The 16,761-nt window shown below is 47.7% G+C and overlaps 1 protein-coding gene across 7 annotated transcripts in view; it reads left to right on the plus strand.

Moving 5' to 3' along the window:
* LOC144174969 (cell adhesion molecule Dscam1-like) overlaps window positions 1-16,761 on the plus strand; it is a 550,580-nt gene that overhangs the window by 101,156 nt on the left and 432,663 nt on the right. The window lies entirely within an intron of this gene.

Here is a 16,761-nt window from a genome sequence, read left to right on the forward strand (position 1 = left end):
AGGCTAGTTGGAGCACGCCATTTCGCGCCACCAAGGCGCCTTCGCGAGCTCCTCGCCCGATCGTGCATGAAGAAGCGTGCAGGCCCGCGCTAATTGTCGATGAGCATACGCGGGATCTTCGCGATTTTTTTGTGTGCGGGTGTATCGCCGGTTAATGTGGCGGGGAGGGGTTCACACACGCACGTACCTTTGCTTTCTGAGCTGTACTTGCTATTAACGCTCCCTGGCACCGCGTTCTGGCCTGGTTTTGGCACGCGAGGAAAAGCAGCGCGGCGAGCAGCATTGACTGGGAGAAGACGGTGGTCTGGTCCCGCTAAAAGCTTCCTTTCAATAAGGACTGGGACAACTGCCCACTTACAATGTAACGAAGGGACGTTTTATTAACAAGGACCGTCGTAAATCGCGTTGCCTCGACTCACAATCGTTAACTGCTCAATATGACACATGGGCTGGGACTTCAACAGGACATTAAGCTTCGGTAGATGAAGTGCACGTGCTGCTTTCTAAGTAACGGATGTTCTGAAAAAAGTTTTAAAGGAAATTACTAATACTCGACGGTGTGTAAAAAGAAGTGCTGTAATATCTGTTAGGCGAGAATTATTGCTATCAAGGTCCATATTTGTCGTTCCCCAACTTCAACATGAGACATCGCGTGCGTTCTAGGGTGATTCTACGTATTAGTTTGTACCGCCTGGGATTATTTACCGTCTAATTAACCCAATACACACGGGAGTCTCACGTTGTCGTTACCATGACAACATAAGACACCGAGGACCAAAATCCAACACCCGAACCTCTTACTCACTCACGCAATGCCTCATCCGTTGTGCCACCGCAGCCGTTATACTAACCTTTCAGCCACGTTGACTCTCGGTGGCCATTTTCGGAGGAAACGATTTTATGTAACTGGCCTTCTCTGTCATTCGCTCAGAAGGCGACTAAGGAACTCTTACGCTTTCTACGGGCGACGAACTTAAACACCAGACTTCAGACTGAAAGAATCCAGTGACAATCACTGCACTTGAACGTTTAGGGATTCAGCGCTGGGCATACGTGTCTGCTCCAACTTTTCTTCATTCTTTCCTTTGTCTTTTTTGCCTCTTTTCCTTTCCCACGTGCAGGATAGCAAACTAGGCTCTAGCCAAGTTAACTTTCCTAACTTCCTTCTACATCTTTCCTTCCTTCCTTCCTTGTCGTACACCCACTAGTTTGGCGGTAAAATAAACGAAATAACAGAATGCGTAACTGCCTTATACGTTGCGCGCATTATAGATTGCGTGTTGCCTTATACTTCCATGTTTGAATTGCCTTTCAATGCTTTGGGAGATCATTAGGATTATCCATTGCTTTGCGTGTTGGAGTGGAGCGTTGAGTTTGCGTGTGAAGGCGTGAACTGATTTTTATTGTCCATATCCCGCCACAATTGTTCTATAGACTGTCATCCAACATCGTCCTTTTGACAAGTCTTTCGAACACCGTTAGAGGTCCTTAAGAACTGTTGAAAGCTCCCAGCACACGGGCAAGCAAGAACGTCTGTGAAAACAATTACGCGTCGTATTTATGGTTGTCGCGGTAAAGCGAAGCGGGCAATAAATTAGGTAAAACATCTTAATAGGCTAACGCAACGCGCTGCACGCGAAAAATGTACTGATAATCATTATCACAAGCCAGCGAAATATGAAAAAGCAAATCGACACATTCGCACGCCTTCGTATTGGTGATGGGCTACTCCTACGCTCCGGAATATTCTGCGCCATAAAAGGCCAGGCTGCCTACGCGGAAATAACTAGTGGGAGTCGTAGAGTTATTTTAAATGCAGAGCATTTCAGTAACTCACGATGTCACCCGTGTTGACGTCCGTAGTCGTTGTCCGCACCCCTCAGCCTACACTATAAAAAAAAAATACTATCCGGCGCCTGGTTTCGATCCCTCGACCCTGCGGGCGGAACGCAATGTACATGGTGCTCTAACCACTGCGCCACCACGCCGACACAGAATGGGAGGCTAGGAACGCGCCTTATATCCTTGACTCATTCAAACTACGTCAAAGAGCTGCTGATACAACGCATTCACTACCACCAACTCCCCAAACACTAAACGTTAACGCAATACACCCACCCCCTATGCGACGCATTTACTCGAGTCCCCCTCGCGGGGAGATGGGCCCAATATTTATTTATTTATTTATTTATTTATTTATTTATTTATTTATTTATTTATTTATTTATTTATTATACCTCACAGGCCATTGAAGAGCATTGAGTAAGGGGGGTACATTTCTGTAAGAGCCTTAAAAAATAATGGGGAAAAAGACCCAGAAAACAAGTACACAGTATAGAGCTTTGGTAATCGTCATACAAACGTCGATAAAACACGTCATACACGTTTCTAATAAACAATTATTACAAACGCACAGGCTTTTTTCGTAGTCTAAAGCAGCATTGAGTGAGCTGCGATGGCAACGCAGACCGCAATCTTTCGAAACCTCCTACCGTGGCATGAATAGAAGTTTTGCAGAATAAAAGTTTTATGAAAGAGCCTGAGAAAGACGGAGCAATACAGACAATTTAGGTGAAAGTATAGCAGGACTTTGCATTTTTCTGAGAAATAATCCGAGGCAATACCGAAAGGGTAAACGCTATGAGTTACAGAATATGTAAGCATTTACTCTTTTTCATTCTTGGTCTCGAAAGCACAAGTTTCTCAGCCTGGGTTGCAAATATTTTTCGTGCATTTTTTAGCTGTGTCGTATTTCGAAAATGTGAAAATAACCTGGGACAATATCGAGATTTATTTAGTTCCTAAATTGCCACCGAGTGTTACGCCATCAACAATTGTTGTTGTGCTTCTTTCCCTTATTCATTTCCTTGTAACTACGGTTCCACCGCAATGCAAGGCAAGAAAAATGCCGCTTGTCTTTCGTTCAAAAGAACACCAAAACGACTTCATTACAACCTCTCCGGTCCATTTCTCTTTTTACTTCTTCATTTTCCTACGTTCTCGCGATTTTCTGCGTAGTTAGTCAAGCTTTCCTTTTTACGTGCATTTTTCCATACTCCTCGTTCATAAAATCCAGTATGGACGAAAAAGGCATCGTTGTGAAACAGCTTTGTAAAAGGATCGTTCGTTTCCTAGGTTTTTAGCCTTCTCCCACTGCTCTCAATTTCCGGCTTTCTCTCTTCTCCTCACATTCTTTCTATCGTGTCCTCTCATTTTTCCTTTAATCATCGGGTCGAGGAAGAAGAGTCCCGTGCATTTCTTCTGCGTTTATTACTTCTCAACTTTTTTCTCTCTCTTCCTCATGCCCCAACTAAGAAGAAAGTACGCAACGCGAGTGGCGTCGCTTCAGAGACGCTGACACTCGCGATCAAAGAACAAGCGCGAGGTGGTTCAGAAGCAGCAAAAAGTGTTCGCGAGCGACGGAGGCTTTCGTCTAGATTACGACGGTATCATCATCAGCGTCATCTCCCCATTCGGCCCATCGGTGGCCGGTGGCTCTTGCGAGCGCGGATGGCGTCGTGACGGTCGAGGCGTCGTTTCATCCGCCGCTTCTTCCAGCATCCGAGTCTCCATCCTCCTTCCGTTCCGAGCAGCCTCTCCTTTGAGTTCGCGGCCCATCACGCCTATATTGCTTTCCCAGTATCGCCAGCTTGAAGCGGCCCTTTTGCGCCACGATGGGAAGCGCGTAAGAAGGGAGGGGCGGGGACGCCGTAAAACTTTTCGTCGCGGTTACGGCCAAGGGCGCGCACTTACCGAAAGGACTAAGGAAGAGGACGAGACGAGGGCACGACGGGGAAACAAACTACCAGGATGGGGAATCTGGAGAAGGATGCGGCAAATGGAAGGAGCAAGAAAAGAATGGAACCGAGTGGATGCCTGACGCTAAATGTAAGAAATAAACGGACTGTGACGATAATCTATGTCCGTTTTTTTCCTCCTTTTAATTTTCCCGCTGTTCCATTTGCCGCGCGTTGTTAAACGAGAAAATAAAAGCTGTTTCCCTAATGTTTTGCGCGAAGCATTCCGAGCGGAATGTGAACATTCGTGCGATCTTTCGGGGAAGCTTTCCGCCATTTTTATATCAGCATATTTCGTTATGACAGCTGTTACAGCTGATCTCTTTCAATGGAATAAAAAAAACGATAAATTATTGTAAAAGACATTTGTTTTTCTTTACTTTCAAGCTGTATTAGCTTGTGTGGGATTTAGGGTAACAAAACGCCGATTTCATTTTATCATTTTTGTTTTCAACTTTCTGCGGAAAGACCGTGAACGAAATCCCTAGGTACATGGTTGGCGTTGTTATCATAGATTGAGTAATCTCCCGTTTATTTCGTATCAGGCGGTTAAAAACTTGCAGAATACCCCACACATAAATACCCCAAATTTTAAGCCATGAGTCTGGGGGACTGGACGTGGCGAAACGTTTGCTAAGCCATAGAGTAGCTTTCATGCTGTGCTAAATTCAGAAATAAAAAAACGTCCCCCGTGACTGTGAAGGCTGGCCAGACATGAGGTGGATGGTTTGATTAAAAGTTGCTGAAGGGGGATATGTGGCACATGCAAAATACCAAAACGCTCGTCAGCACAAGAGCTGAGCGAAATCGGAGAACTCCTCGTAGTTAAATTAAGCCTGCAGCTTTGCGTCCAGCGTGCTTGGAAGCTAATATATGCTGCTGGTGCGTCACTGCAAAACGGAAGGCAGAGTAAACAAGATAAAAAAGTAGCCAAGTAGTTCAGTAATCCTCTCTCCGGTTATTCCCCTATGGGCCGGTTTATACCACACCACGCTAATGATGAAATCAAAGATCTAATGGGGCACTTAAATTTGCTTACGTCATTTGAAGGCGAAACCCTAGAGATACAAGTTCATTGCAGCCAAATCGCATTTACACCGCTTTCTTCGCCTTCGTTTCTTTGTCTTTAGGCTCTAAATACTTCATCCGCCTTCTTTTCTGCTGCACCGTGTATACGTTTCGTCCTTCATCGCTATCGCTTATTCGTCTTTCGAGCCGAATGACGTCAGCAAGCAGTCTGACTGACGGCCCAGCTTCCCTAGAATCAGGGTCCCGAGAGGATAAAGTCACTGCGACATACTGCGTGGCTGGCGTGGGCGTGCTCTACCAACGTGAAATCTCTTTTCGGTGCCACGCGGCACACTGTATTACGGTACAGTAAAACGTTTCTTACTACTACTACTACATTTCCGATTCACGTTTATTGTGACCTGTATGAAGCGGTAATGCACTTCCTTGGGCTGGTTGGAACAGATCGAACTTTGGCTAGAATACATGCGCTGCTAAGGCTGTACAGAACATGGACGGAGGCGAGGAAACTCAACACAAACAGGAAGGCGGGAAATATCAGCTTTTAGGGGCACATAGCCCCTGCAAGCTTTTGATTCCTGGCCAATTGCCCACGTGTGTATGTGCCGCGAAAAAAGAAACAACAACCACAACGACAGAAACTTTTGTTCTGCGCTGGCAAAGGGAAGGATATCACAATTCTCACTCACTGGCGGGAATTGTCACTGCTTTTGTTTGCTAAATTCTTGATTACCCAGTTTGCTTTGTACTTTAAGCACGTTTATCTGTAAGTAGTTGTTGTATATATTATTGTATATCTTTAATTACCTACCGGGAAAAAAAGAAAAAAAGCAACATAAAAAATCGTGAGACAGAGTGATCCATCGGAGTGGCTGCCTCTTTAGGATGCGTGCGTTTGCTTGCCTGAGTTTTGAAATGGTGCGGATCTTTGTTACACTGTCGGAATTACCCATTGCTGTCTGCCAGTGTTTATATATTGTGTTAATTGTCTTGTCTGAGTTTTTATAAAATTTGTATGCATAAAGAAAAGAAGAAAAGAAAAGCAACATAGTTGGTAGATCACTGCGCTGCCACTGTACACACCCGGGCTCAAATCCCATCGTATCGCAGGCCCGTTTTTATTTTTTTTACTCTTACTGAGGAGGAATTTTTCTTTACCGGACAACAACGACAGATTGAGATTCAAATTATGTGGTTTAAAGCGCCGAATCTACACCTCGGCCATGAGGCGCGCCGCAGTCGAGAGTTCCGGACCAATTCTGACAATTCGTGGGAGATTCAACACGCGCCAGAATATCAGCACACTGGCGTTTTCTCTTTTCGCCTTCATATGAAAAGCAGCCGCTTCGGACGGGATCGAACCCACCCACTTGGGCTCAACGGCAAAACGCATTCAGCACTGAGCCACCGCGGCGGGGGCGACAGCGGCAACAGCAACAACGGCGCTCTTTCGCAGAATGGTAGAGCCAAGACTTTCACGTTAAAGGAATGCGATTGAAAAACACCTTCCACGAGTAAAACTAAGAACTAACGATTGAAGTCCACGTTGAAGTCCGCGCCCAAGAAATCTGCAGGGAAGCGCGGGCTCCCACTTTTCTTCCGAACTGAACAATCGCGGTCGTAATGTTGGCGTACATTTTGCGCGTACAGCTTAGTCCAATCTACAGCATGAGACCCGAAAAACACAAGTCGACGTTGAGGTTGTTGATAGATTTTAATGTAGTTCTTACCACCAGAATCAACCTCTTCCTACATAATTTTTTTTTGCTTGTAAAACATGAGCACGCGCGAATGCGGGGCCCGAGGAGTGTCTCGCCAAGATTGGTGCGAAACCTCTTCTGCGAGTACAAAGGACAACGCTGTCATCTCCTGGGCTCTCCGAACACAATAACAAAGTGACACCTTGTTACAACGCCGGCTTTCGGAAAGAGATGTCTGAAAGGAAGCTCAAAGCGCTTCCTCTGCCCCTTTCCTGTCTCTCGCCGTTATTGTTTTTATTTTTCTTTCTCTCTCTCTGCCTGTTTTTATTAACCACACACACACACACACGCATGTTAGTGTGTGTGTGTATGTGTGTGTGTGTGTGTGTGTGTGTGAAGTTGATCCCCACAAAAATTTACCAAGCAATGAAATTTTTGTAATTGAAAACAGTCTTGTACGACGGAGAATATTTGCAATTAAAATGCAGCTGGCTGCACCGGTGTTTTCAGCGCATCAATTTTCCCCTCTGTGCCAGATCAAGCATAAACACGATAAGCTGTGCAGGCGTAACCGTGCGCTAGTGCCTCGATGCGGCGCACAAGCGCGAATCAAAATCCCAGAGAAATGAACGCCCATAACAAAAGTATTTCCTGCAGGGGGGACTCCAGAGGGTTGCGCTGTGTAAGAAGGAAGATGCAAGCCGCTTTCTCCTTTGAAGGACGCGAGTCAAGTGTTAATCAAAGCGCAATTAGTGTCGCGACGGTGCGCGCGGGCGGAAGATGGCGCTATGGCAACGAGTTGCCGCTGTTAATGGAGGTATTAATGAACGTCTTTAGCGGGCCACGACCGATTTCTCCTGACGCTTGGCCGAGCGCTCCCCGAACGCTCTGTCGCATTTCCTCGTGGCGGCCGAGGCTTTGACTTGATTGCTTCGTTTATGCTGCAGGCTTCCGCAGAGCCGCGTGCGAGGGAAGACACTGACGGTAATAATGGCACGCGTTTGAGTCGTGCTTTGGGCTGCTTATTTTGTGTTATTTTTTATCGGCGTAAAGTACCGGGTATGCCGGGCATAGGGAAGCGACTGATTGGTATTGGGATGCTCGCCATCTGACATAAATTACGCCTTTGTAAAAAAAAAAAAAAAAAATCAAGGGTCGTTCCGTGTGTGAAGATGTACTTCACCTGATCTTGGTTCCTGAAATTTATGCAGCCATTGCTTATCTACTTGTTCTATTTTGCTTTTCTGTTATTTTACTTTATTTCTCGCGCAATTATATCTCCTTCTTTAGCTTACTTGAAGACAACTCAAATACGCACAGTCCGTAAAACGCTTATCTATAACAGCGATTTCTACTCCTGGTTACACCTTGAAAGTGCCGAAGGATACTCTTCAAACAGGTGTTGGGGACTGAAGTGGTCGGTGTAGACTTCAGAATGGTGTACTAATATTTTTTAAATTATTTCAAGCCGACACCGCAGAAGGCCACAAGTACAAAAAAAAAATCCCGGGCCATCTTCACTAACGTGAAACCTGTTGAAGGGCGAAGTATGCAGTGTACGAGTGTATTCTTGGAGTCTTGGCGGTTTTTCAAACCGAGATGAAACCGTTGGAAGGTAGGCGTATACAGCGTTGCTGTAAAAATATCCTGTCTTTGAAGAACAAAGCTCTCTAGCGCGAAGTGTCAACGAGTGTCCCGGTGTTTTTTAGTACGCGTTATGAAGCGCTCCAACGCGAGGCGTAAACGAGTGTCCAGTTGTTTTTTTAGTGCGCGTTACCTTCTAGCGCGAGGCATAAACGAGTTCCCCCTGTTTTAGTACCGTGACTACCTGAGACAACGGTTGCGACAACTACGACGATGACGACGACAGGAGGCGCCAGAGCCCCAGCCCTTTAGGGGCTTCGCCCCTAACCGCAGCGATATAGTCAAACGTTTTACCGACTTTACATTAACCCACCGTGACAGCGGCGCCGCTAACACCCTTCTTGCCGTTGTGCTGATTTCTTTTTTCGCGGAGTTTCACGTCCTCATCACCCCTAATGTTCAAGGTTAGGCGAAGTACGCTCACGCGTAGAAATAAAAGTCATCTCACTAAGGTGAATGCGAGTGAGAACGTTCGATCAGGGGGAGCACTGCCGCTTGGTCATGCGCGGTAGCAGACGACGATCTCCGGACGCTCCTGCTTGCAGCAGCGTCACACCCTAAGAAATTGTCGTTGTCTATCAACGCTCTTTTTTGCTGCCACCGTCAGCTGCCACCACCAAATGCGGATTGGTTGAAACACCTGATTATTCTTTTTCCTGGTCGCCCATAACCTTGATTGACAGGCTTCCTAACCCGCTGACACGACTCTTTAGGAATTCAATATACGCAAATAGCAAAAAAAAAAAAAAGATATCTGCCCTACGTAGGCTCTTTCGTAGGCTAGAGCCTTGGATCCCTGTACGGTGATGGCGACACCATTGGGTAGCGATTTTTGACGCTAATAAAAATGGTTTTTGTCCGTCTCTCATTTTTTCTATGGGAGTACCGTGGCTGTACGGTTGTACCAACGATGAGCTGTACGGTACCCGTATATTTTTTACACACAGTTCTTAGCAGACATAATTCTAATGCAAGCCGAACAACCTTGTTGTGATGTGTGAAGCAGAGTGAAAACGTTTAGTTGGTATGCATTTTTTTTCTTGGACGGCTCTGGCGAATAATGTCTTGTTAGGGTAACACAATGCACGCCACGAGGTAGTAACTTTAAGGAGGTAGTTCCAGCTTAAAAGGCACCGTACGCTTTCAAACCGAGTGCTTTTTGCAGCCGTCGTGGAACCCTAACCCCGTGCTCAACAGTAAGGGAGCGGCCAGTATGGGGACTAAAGCAGTGGAACCGTGTCAGAATGCTGCGAGAGTAGCTTACCGGCATAACCCCGCGGGATTCCTGGTTGTAGCCCACTTTAAGCAGCAGGTTTTACATGTTAGTGGCCTGAGTTCTCCCTGCACCAGTTCTGAAAATGGAAGTAGACGTTTATAGGAGGCTAACTGGTAGTTCAGGCGCGGTCAGCAACACCCCGCCCCTTTCCGCAGGCGCTACTTTAGATCACCGTTGCTTTTTGATACTTTCCTCCTCAATTGATTCATTACCTTCATGAGCAGTACCGATAAATCCCACAGCGAAGAAAGAAGCTGTAGATTGTTACAATTAAGTGCCACAAACGTAGGTACATTACACGTGTATTGACCTTGCCTTGGCCTCTTCATGACAATGTTTCAAGCTACAGACAAGTTTCTATAATCCGGGAATAAACAATAGGTTGTACCTTCATCACATAACTAGTCATAAAACATCTGGGTTATAAGCTTTGGATTATGCTTAGATTTGGAAAGGTTTGTATTATGTATTTGGATTGTATACATCTTTTAACGTCGGCTTTTTGCACAACACGCGAGCAGTGCAAAAAATTCAGACACGCAAAAAACAACACATAAGGGTTTGGAGAACTTTTTGATGCCCGAGCAAATAGTTTGACAATAGGCGGTATTCGTTGGAAAGTTTAGCGGTCAATTTCTTCGCTTGGCAACGCTGGAAACGGCCACAGACATGCCCGATGCGCCATTGACGCGGCGCGGCTTGGGCCACTGCGGCCGCACGCCGAAAAAAAAAAAAAAAACACCGGCGTGCGTTATCTGCTCTGTTCCAATCCGATTCTAAACGGTGGGGTCAACAGAGATGTTATCAATCGCACTCACATTGAACTCGAGGCAATACTTTGCGTTCGGTAAGGTAGAGTTTGTAACGTGAAAATGTGTTTCACAGTCGTGCTCAGCATGGACAAGTACCGCCATCCCGCGGAGCCCGACGTAACGAGTGACGGCGCACTCGCACGGTTTCATGGAGAAGAGGGGTGGCTGATCTGCGGGCCGTGCGCACAATGTGGCCTAGCAACAGACGCTTGGCCACAGATATGGCGGCGCACACTTGGTTGCCTGCATGCTTTCCACGCCATTGAATACCGGCTATATGACATGCATCAGCATCAAATTGAGCCTCAAAAGGCAGACATCAAATACGTGTGGGGCACTTCAGCTGCATGGGAAAATTGCTTGACTTTATGGGAAGGATCAACACGGATCATAGTGTTGTCCTCCATCGGTTTTTGCAAACCTATAAGGGGTCCCCGGCACACTCATGGTTGAGAACCTGAGCAGTTGTGTATAGGTAGCCGCGCGTAAATAAAGTCATCTCGCCTGTGCTGCTTATCAGCACCGTCGCGAACCGGGGTTTCCTTGCCACAACTGCGCGTAAGTAGCGTCATAGAGGGGCTGAGTCTGCGTGACCAGTCATGCTTAACGAGCTGCGGTGGCCTACGGCCGCTACCGTCTCCCACGTTTAATCGGTGGTATTGCACAAACGCAGTTCGGTATAGCGTACAGGACTGGTGCATGCGCATTTATGCTGAAATAACTACCGTAGCGTACTACCCTTGCTGCTTGGGAAGTTCAACATGATTTATTGGGCGCAGTATCGTACCGTAGTACGTTGCACTCTTGCAAATCGTGTTGACCGCTGCTGCAGATCCCCCATCTCCCTGTGAGTCTATTTGCGCGGCGGCAGGGGCACAGCAGCGAAAGCAGGGTGGCAAAGACGTGGGCACGTGCACCCGTTTCGGCGTGACCGCGTGCAGATACGGATACGGGAAGGAGCTCTTCCCGACAAACACCCCGCACTTGAAACGTCACTAAGCGCACGGCCATTGTAGCAGCCGTCGTGCGCGGCACTTCTTCCTTGCCCAACTGCCTTTTCTACCGGCTTCGTGGAGCGACGGAAACAGCCCAGGAGGAGGCCGAGATTAGGTTGGCAGACGCTGCCGCCGCGAGCCTGTTTCTGACGGCATTAGGTAAAGAGGGCAGTGGGAGCGGGCTTGCAAATCAGATACGCCTAATTAACTTACTTTTCCCTAATAGGGATCGCAGAGAAGCTTGGAAGGAAGACGAAAGGGAAGAAGAAAGGAAGCGAGGGATACGAGGCGCTGGGCTAATAGGCAGCCTGCGCGAATGCGCGGACCGGGCGGGCGTAGCGCGGAAATCGCGCACGTATGCAAAGCAAAGCCGCCGGTGGCTTCGCAACCAGCTTCTCTGCGGCGCGGCTTACCTGAGGAGTTAGCGAGCGAGCCTGTGGCAATTGAGGAAGATGCGGGGGGAGGAGAAGCCCGTCGTGGGGACACGATGATAAGCACGCAGACAAGAAGGAAACGGGGATGGGGCTAGTTGGCGGGGTAATCAGCTGGGCTCTCTCGGAGGCAATTAGTGCGCCGGCTGAGGCAAAGGACAAATACAACGTGGTTTGGCGATTGGGCCTCGCTGTAAACGCGGTACCCACGTTACGCTCAGCAGCGCACGCTTCTGAGTGAGTCCTCGGGAACGCGGCGCGATGTTCCATAAAACTCAATTAGCGCCCCGTGGATTGCGCATCCGGGATCCCCGCCTTCGCTGATGTTGATGCGGTGCGGATTCTGCTACTGCTTTTCATTGATGCGCCAGCCGGGTTACTTTAGAAAGGGGTCCGGTGGGCGCGTCGGGCTGCTTTTGGATGAGAGCGGTGCCGCCCCAAGGGCTGCGCTTTTGATTTCTCGTTATGGTGCGGCTGACCGCTAGGGTTACGCGAGGTGCTCAAGGCTGCGGAGTTCTGCCTCTCAATGTTGAGGAGGTCGAGACACGTAGAGGAGCTTTAAAGGGACCCTGCAATACTTTCGATAAGCGCTTTCACTCTTTAAGAAACCACTGCGAAAGCTACAGTTAGCGCCAGCACGGAGCGGCACTGTGTAATTTGCTCATCGAAGCAGATACGCCTTCCGTTTCTGCTTTGTTTTTGTGGCTTTATTTTTAAAGTGGCTATCGAAAAGCGTTCATTGCTGCATCTGAAAGAAAACCGGCCAACAGCCGCTACATGGCCTCAGTGACGTAATTCGAGCCGTCGAAGAACGCCAAGACCGGAAAAAAGAGAGAAATCTTTTGAGCGGGTTTACAAGTTATCTGACGGGCATAGAGCAGTAATTTTTGTTTGAGGTACTTTGCGACCCTTAATATAAGTGCTGGGTGTGTTGGGTGACTACATTCTGCAGGAATTTAAGGTTAAAAAAAGGTTAAAAAAAGTGTTGCAGGGTCTGTTTAAAACAGATGGGCGGGTTTGCATTAAACAGGAAATGAATAATCATGCAATGATTCAATTCGGGCTATTAATGGAACAGAGGGTGGTAGATCGATTTAAATTAAGAGCAAGGAGTAAAACAACAGGTGAGGCAATGCAGAGAGGCATTGGATGGGCCTCTTTTGGGGAGAGAAGCGAAGAGAAAAATATCAACGCAATAAGGTGGGCTAGGCGGTTACTCAAACAGGAAAATATATTTGCAAACAGCGCATTAAAGACCGAATTGAAGGCAGAGGACACACAGTATGAGCGGTGGCTTTGTGTGTCCTCTGTCTTAAGTTCAGTTCTTACTGTGCTGTTTTGAAGTATGTTTCACTATGCGAGGAGAATATGCTTTGAAGAACGGCTGAGAGATGTGGATGACCAGAAGCGGGCAAGAGTGTTGCGGCATCTGTATACTAAAAATGAGGACGCGCAGTCAAGAAAGCAAGCCAAAAGTGCTTGAACAAAGAATACGAAAGTCGTAAAAGCAGAATGAATGATCAGAACAACCACAAAGGAAGTGAAAGGAGCGTAGACGACCAATTAGGAAAAAATATAAAAGAAATAAAGTAGTGAGATATCTGCAAAAATGGGAAGCGGAATATCACCAAGGAAGAGTCATTTAATCGTGTTGAAAGGACTGCACTGATTTTTGAAGCACGAGTGGGCTGCTTTCGGATAAAGACGTCTATCCATCAGCAGAAGTTGATGGGAAGAACCAGAAACGATTCGACATCTCATAATTGATTGCGCCTTCAATAGGGCAGGGTAGCTCCTGATAAGCGATAACTCTACTAATACTGATTGCATTTACATAAAGTTTCACGGAAGTGGGGTACTCGAGCTGGGACGTGAGCAAGAATTTCTAGTTTATAGCGACTACCGGATGTGATTCAGGACTTGTTAAAGACCCTCCGCGGTTGCTCAGTGCCTAAGGTGTTGTGCTGCTGAGCACGAGGACGCGGGTTCGACTCCCGGTGGCGGCGGCCGCTTTTCTGATGGAGGCGAAGAACAAAAACGCCCGTGTATTCGACATTTCGGCGCACGTTAGAGATCCCCAGGTGGTCAACATTATTCCGGAGCCCTCCGCTACGGCGCGCCTCACCGCCTGCGTTGCGTCGGCGCGTTAAACCTTACAATCAATCAATCAATCAATCAATCAATCAATCAATCAATCAATCAATCAATCAATCAATCAATCAATCAATCAATCAATCAATCAATCAATCAATCTCACGTTAAGGACACTTAAGGCTGACCTTTCCTCTGGGCCATATAAATTCGTCGGATAGGCTGGATTCTGCCGCTTGCGCTTATACGAGCAAAGTCATATTGCCGCATGTGAAAGACAGCTACCATTAATTTTTTTTTCCAATTAACGAACACAGCTCTGCATCTTTTTTTTTTGCTATTCAGCATTTTATTCGGACCAAACGTTTTGGGCAAGCACGCATGACAGCGCACACATCAACCACAAAAAGATTTAATTTCGATTTATCTTGTTCTTTTTTTTTTTTGCGAGACGTTCTTTTATTCTTTTGGGAGTATTCCCTTTCGCTGTGCTTGATGTTGTGGTTTAAAACATTTTCCGCCACTACCTTCAATTTTAAATTTAGTCTCCACACTACTTAAGTGGACTAGCTTTTCTTCATGACTCATTGTAAGAAGCAATTTCATTTTTTTTTCATCGGTAAGCCCATATTTACAACGCAGATAAACTCCAGAACAACACGTAATAGGCGTTGTAGTCGCGTTCTGCAGAAGGCATAGACTCTCGGTATTCAGCCGGACATCCCACATATGTCGGTACAAAGACCAGGTGTTTAGTCGACGTGCCGCATTTTTTGTTTTGGAAAGAAGAAAAAAAGAAAAAAAGAAAAAGAAAGAGGCATGCTCACTTCTCCATAATGAGTCCCCCCTTTTTTATAACTACGCATGGTAGTGCTTCCTTATCACACATTGTCATGCAGGCGAGGAGTTTTTCATACCCATCACTTTCTTTCCCCTTTTTTGCCTTCTCCGCAGAGTTACTGTGCCTTCCTCAAGACCGCCGTGCGCGCGCTCATTATAATTCGCCACTCTGCCCAAAACTTTGTCGGCTGCGGCGCTTTCAGTTTATCGCTTCGACGGCCGCCTCCACACATCGCCGAGCGAAAGACAGGGGAGGCGAGAATTTGCCGGAATCCTTTGTCCGTCCCTTTTCTGCCGGCTTATTTTTTCTCCCTCCTTACAAAAAGGGGTGGTGGCCACTTAATTAAGTCTGCCCACCCGTCGCATACGAGCGCCGCAGTAGACAATGCCGACGCGTCCGTCGGAGACAGCGGGTGCGTCTGTTTGCAGAGCTCTATAGGCACGTGCTGTACATAGCGAACGTAGAAACGAGTTGGACGAAGGGGGAGAAGAGGTTCAATGCATGCTGAAAGCGCAGAATTTGAAAACAATGGCATTCTGCACGAGAGATCGAGGTCCCCCGTTTCGGAGTGGAAAACGCGTTTCGCCGCTCGTGCCTCGACGGTCGTCGTTGTTTGGACAGCAGTCAATTTCTGCTCTGGCTAGCTATTGGAGTTGCAGACAGAGGCAGGCATGTTTGGTCTCGGGCTCCGCATGTGATTGTGCCGCTCCCTACAGCTAAGAGACGAGGAGAAGAAAGCGTTTGTGAAGTGAATCAACAAATACATTCAACACCCTCCTCCACTGCCACGGAAAGGGCAGCGGTTACAGTGATTGTCTTCGGCGGTATACCTCAAGCCGATAGTACGGGTAAACTTTTAGGGGCCAGGCCCCTAAGGGGTGCGGCTGCTGGCTTCTCCTGTTGTCGTCGTCGGCGTCGTGATCCTCATTCGTCTCATGTAGTCACGGTACTAAAACACCGGGAAATTCGATTACGCCTCGCGCTAGGACGTAACGTGTACTAAAAGTACACAGAGACACTCGTTTAAGCCTCGTAATAGAGAGCTTCGTGCTTTAAGGACAAGAGACTTTCCACGGCTTCATCTCTGTCATTGGCAAAAACGTCGAGGCGCCAAGAATACACTTATACACTGCATGCCCCGCCCCTCCCCAGGTTTCACGTTAGTGGAGATGGCCTTGGATTTTATTTCTCACCGCTGCAGGAGTTCCGACTCGAACACGTTTAAAGCGGCGTGTGAAGTAACACGTGTGCAATTCCTAAAAAAGGAAGACTCTACTCCGTTCGGATGCGGAATACTGGAACTGCAGTGTGCAAGAGAGTAGAGTGCACTCCAACGAGGTCCTAATATATGCCAAGCTTTGGCCTGGTCTCAATTAATCCTGAGCTCCATGCAACGGCACGTGCGTGTAAGTTGAACTGATCTGGATGCAGCCTTAAGCGCTGATTGGAGGTCGCGTTTGTGCGCCGCCTTTCTTCAGGCGTGAAAGCTCCGGAGAAGGTGCTCATTAATTATAGATCACTCACTTCTTTTCCAGTAGTGCCGAATTTCCGTCCCCCCCCCCCCCCCCCGTTTCCCCACTCTCTAGCTTCGCAAAAAGCACAATTACTTCAGAGATTACCGCAAATGTCACCTGAACCAGAATAAAGGTAAACGTAGTGCGCAGCCGCCTTTCATGTCTTCGGAATGATTACGCGGAGATATAAAGATTGTTTATAATAAAGACTCGGCTCGCACGGGCACAGGGGCGCGGGCAAAGCTCGGTCCTCGCGCTCGTGGCAGCGGCTCGTCTTCAGCCCAGGGATCGGGCGACCGGCTGTGTGGCTCCTTTTCTCCGTCGCTTTCTGCGACATTCTGGGGCCGTGAAACCCGGGAGATCGAACCACGAGCAGACTCGACTTGACGCGGCGCAGACGCCTAGTACGCTAAGCTCGGGATTCCTTTAGATCCAGCTGACTTCGGACGCCTCGTCCTCGAACGCTGCTCGCCGCTCGTGCTCGTGCCGAAGCCACCAGGTCGCCCGCCTTCGCCACCGTATAACATGCAGGAGCTACGCCGCCGCCAACACTTCGTAAGACAAGCCGTCACAAGAAGCGTAGCGGCAATTGAACCGCTACTACAGGATATTGACTCCCCGACCGTGCAGA

The sequence above is a fragment of the Haemaphysalis longicornis genome, unplaced genomic scaffold (assembly GCF_048455015.1).
Source record: "Haemaphysalis longicornis isolate Haplotype H1 unplaced genomic scaffold, Haemaphysalis longicornis Haplotype H1 scaffold_3, whole genome shotgun sequence".
Classification (NCBI taxonomy): domain Eukaryota; kingdom Metazoa; phylum Arthropoda; class Arachnida; order Ixodida; family Ixodidae; genus Haemaphysalis; species Haemaphysalis longicornis.